This window comes from Castor canadensis, chromosome 16 (assembly GCF_047511655.1).
Source record: "Castor canadensis chromosome 16, mCasCan1.hap1v2, whole genome shotgun sequence".
Taxonomy (NCBI): domain Eukaryota; kingdom Metazoa; phylum Chordata; class Mammalia; order Rodentia; family Castoridae; genus Castor; species Castor canadensis.
Window position 1 is genome coordinate 69894219 of NC_133401.1, and position 4986 is coordinate 69899204.

The following is a 4986-nucleotide window of genomic DNA, read 5'->3' on the forward strand; positions in this document are numbered from 1 at the left end:
AAGTGACCATGCCCTTCTTCTGCAGGAAGGTGCTCAGAAAAAGCAGTACTTCATAGTCTCCATTAGGTACAGCATTTTTTCCCCAAACCCAGAGCCCTACACAGCCAGTAGAGATGGGTTTTAGTTAATACTCGTCCATCCATGTCAGGAATCGTGGCTGTCTTAATATGAAAATGAAAGAAAGTAGATGTTGGATTTAGTTTACCAAAACTCCACTCAGCTAAGAGACTTTGTATGAGTTGCAACTTCTCATAATCCTTACTTGTCAGTCATAGTGATTCCCACCTCAAAAATCACAGTAAAGTGTAAAGAGAAAAATGAATGTGAATCATGCTTGATTTTGTCAATGGCATAGTGTTTGCTAATTATGTGTTCTTAAATTACATTTCCCCCCAGTATGACCTCTATTTATTCCACATTAATTCATTTTTCCATACTTCAAATAAGTCGTGGAATAGACATTAAGCATCTAGCCTGGGCCAGGACAAAGAACTGAACAGGAGTAAGTACTTCCTAACTCATTACATAAGATCTGCATTAATGTGATTCCAAAACAAGCCAAGGACATTATAAGAATAGAAAACAAAACTATAGATTCATGTCCACCATGAACATCGTTACAAAAATCCCAAACAAAATTTTAATGGATCTACGTAACAAAACATTTGCTGGGCATTGTGGCACATATCTGTAACTCTACCACCTAAAAGGCTAAGGCATTATAAGTTTGAGGCTAGCCTGGACATAGAAAGACCCTGTCTCACAAGACAGAGAGAGAGAGAGAGAGAGAGAGAGAAAGGAAGGAATGGAGGGAGGGAGAGTGGGAAAGATCAATTTATTTAAGGACATAGAATCACTACTGAGTGTGACTTATCCTGATAGTACAGAGTTGGCATACTAATTATCAAATATCAGCCAGCATAATTCACCATATTCACAAGCAAGATGAAGCTTGAATGGCTATTAAGGACATTGTATTGAGTGAAAACTGGTTAGCTCAAATGGTTACACATTGTATGATTATGTATAAACTATTATGAAATATACAAAAATAGAAAATAAATGAGTAGATCAGAAAGGTTGGGGAAGGAGATGGTGGGTGTCTATATAAAGGAGGAGGGTTAAAATTACGTTTTATGGTGATGGAGTCATATTTTGACCATGATAATGGTTATATGAATCTACAAGTGTAATAAAATTGCACAGAAGTAAACATATACATGTGTATACACATACTGTACACATCTAAAGAAACTAGTGAAATATGATTTATACCTGTAGTCTAGTTAAGTATTGTGCCAATGTAAATATCTTGGTTTTGGTAATTATATAAGATGTTACCATTGGAGAAAGCTTAATAGAGGGTATTTGGAACTACTATTTTTGCAACTTCCTGTAAACTTACATTTACTTTTAAATAAACATATGTTTGAAAATAAGCTTATAAACTTAGAATTGTCAGAAAATAAAATGTTGATTGGCAAAAAGTGGTTCAACTGGGCCACAGGAATTATATATGGTAATTGAAACATGTATTGTTATATGGAATTTTAGAGATTCAACTAGTGTTAATTGTGCCCTTTCAGTCCTCTCTGGGGGTTGGTACCAGTGGGAGTGGGGAGAATACATGAAAGAATGCAGGAGGATGAATGTGTTGGAAATATGCACTCATGTATGAAAATGGAAAAATAAGACTTGCTGAAACTATTCTGGGAATGTGGGTACAGGAGATAAAGGAGAATGATGGAGGGGGTGAATTCAAATATGATAGATTGTAAGAACTTTTGTAAATGTCACAATGTACTCCCAATACAACAATAATATTATAATAAAAAAATGTAAATAAAAATTTGCCCCAATACCTATGCAACATAGCACAGTGCTAGCTCCTACACAGTGGCACTTCTCAATCAAGACAGAAATGAAAGAGTGGACCATGCATTCAATGTTCACATAAAACAATGAAACACTGGTATCTGCATTACAGAACATTAGGATGCTCTACACTCCCATATTTTCCCACAGAAACACTGAGTTAAAAAGAATATATGGACCAGAATACCTCTGGGAGAACTCTAGAGACCACTTTAGAAGATATAACACCCAGGTCATCATAAAAATCAAGAGAGGATTTCAGTGAAAATGATAGGAAAATTTATGATGGTTTGCAAACCCACCTGTGTCCCTTTCCCTATCCAGCTGGATGCAGTAAAACTGAGATGAAGTAACACACACCAAAGAAACTCCCTGGGGTGGAAACAAAAGACTAGTTGGTGAATCCCCACATTCTAGCAATGTCCAGTATATTCGTTTCTGTGTTGCCTCAGGGTGGAGTGCTGAAGGGATTGTTAGCATTGCTTAGAAACTCCTGAAAAGAGGAAGTGGTGTCAGGATAGTGGTAATGTAGGAAGTTTTAATCACTTGTTCTCACACAGACACACCTAGTTGACAATATGAACCAGAATACCCATGTGAGAGCACTAGAGAACAATTGAAAATCTATACCACCTAGACCAATGTGAAACCAAGACAATATCTCAGCAAAGGGAAAACCTTACAGTACTTTACATTCACCTGGGTCCCACATGCAACCTAACAAGTGCTATATCCCACATGCTGGGACACCTCAATCAGGATGAAAGAATGGGTCATGTATTCATTGTTCTGGCTCACTTAAGAGGAAGCTTGAATGACTGAGTTATCTTTTGCCTAACTCAGAGTTCTGATGGGAATGGCAGCATAATTTGGAAACTGGTGTAAAAAAAAATTAGCATTGTGGCATGTTACAACTGGCAGGCAGATGCCATGAGTACAAGAGATCAAATTGGTCCTGGAACCAGACTGACTGGTGAAGGTTTTCCCTTGCATGAAGCCAGTATGCAAAGACTGGTATATTTTTCTCAAGTGCCAAAATTCCAGCAAAAAATTACATGTCATACAAATAAAAAGGAAAAAATGACCAAACAGAATAGAATTCCTGAAACTGACCTTAAGAAATGCAGATGTATGTTCTGCTCAACAGAGAATTTAAAATAGTTTACAAAGATGCTCAGTGACCAATAATTACAGGAGGTAGGAGTTCAAGGTCAGCTCAGGCAAAAACTTAATGAGAACCTATCTCAAAAACAAGCCAGGGGAGGAGCTTCAAGATGCCGACTAGAGGCAAGTAGCTGGCAGCATGAGCTCTGTAAATCTGGAATCTTGCTGAGACACTGGAGCCACACTTACCAGAAAAAAAAACAACAAGAAAAAGCAAAACTAAGACATCCCAAACCCCCAGCCCTTACAAGGCTTCTCCATGCCACATTACACTGAGAAAACAGGAGGGCTTCCATGCTGTCAGATGCTGTCAGCTCCAAACCTGCTTGGGAGACATGGACCAACAGGTGAGTGGAGAAGTGGCACGCAGTACTCCCACAGCCACCCCTGGGAAAGGCCAGCATAGTCTCCTGGACAGACTCATCCCTGCCCCACAGAAAGGGAAAAAAAAACTGAACAATAAACTGGAAATTAAGAAGGGCACAGAGCAGAGAGGGCAGGGTCCGTTGAGCATACTGGAGAAGGGGGGGCGGGGCAGCTCCCCAAACAAACTTTCAGCAAGCAGCCAGCAGGAGTACCTGGCTGCCGAGGTTGGAGAAACACCAAAACTACAAAGACTGAAATACCATTGTTCCTGAACCTGGAATTTTTTTTTCTTTTTCTTCTTCTTTCTCTCTAAGTGCTTATCTTGTTCACTGTGTGTTAGTCTACCATCTTTCCCTGTAGATTTGTTTGGTTCTTCTTTTTTTTTTCTTTTTCTTTTCCTTTTTTCTCTTTCTCTCTAAGCACTTATCTTGTTCACTGTTAGTCCATCATGTCTCCTTGTTGATTTATTTTTTTCTTCTCTCTCTTTCTTTTCTCTCTTCCTTTCCTGATTTTATTAGTTTTAATATTGTAAGTTAGACAATACCAAATTACACAGAGAACAGCATTAGCAATAGCACCAAGTAGAACAATGGGAAGAGGAAAAAAGTATGGAAACTATTCTCCTAATTCAGTACAGGACACAGAGGTTAATGAAGAAAACAGATATCCAGTCCCAGATCCCAACAAAACAGACAGACAATTCCAAGAAACCCAACAAAGCCCACAAGGGCATTCTGAAAGAAGAAATCCTACAAGAAATCACTGAGAATTTCTTGGAGATGTTACTAGACAAAGTCAACCAAAATGTACAGGAAGTTCTCAAGAAATTCCAAGACAACAAAAATGGAGAATGTGAGAAGACACAAAAACAAAGTATTAAACTCATAGGAGCCCTAAATAAATACCAAAGTGAAACAGAATACTGTAAAGAGATATAAATGAATTGAGGATAAAAATTGATATTAAAGAGGAAGTAACCCATGATATGGAAAACCTCAGAAAAAAATGAAAAAGAAATACAGAACACAATGGAAGGCCACTCCAGCAGAATCAAACAATCAGAAAACAGAATCTCAGAACTTGAAGATGAAATGACAATTAAAGGAAAAACTGAAGAGAAATTACTCAAACAACTCAAGACCTATGAAAGGAATATGAAAGAGTTCACTGACTCTATTAAAAGACCAAACCTGAGAATCATGAGGATTGAAGAAGGAGAAGAGGTGCAAGCAAAAGGAATTTATAATATATTCAACAAACTAATAACCGAAAATTTCCCAAATCTAGAGAAAACTATGCCCATTCAGGGACAGGAAGCCTTCAGGACACCAAACAGACTTGACCAAAATAGAACTATCCCACAACATATTATCATTAAAACAACAAGCACAGAGACTAGAGAAAGAATATTAAAGACTGTAAGAGAGAAAAAACTAATAACATACAAAGGTAAACCCATCAAAATCACAGCAGATTTCCCACTGGAAACCTTAAAAGCAAGAAGAGCATAGAGTGAGTTTTTCTGGGCACTGAATGAAAATAACTTCAACCTTAGGATACTCTACCCAGCAAAACTATCAT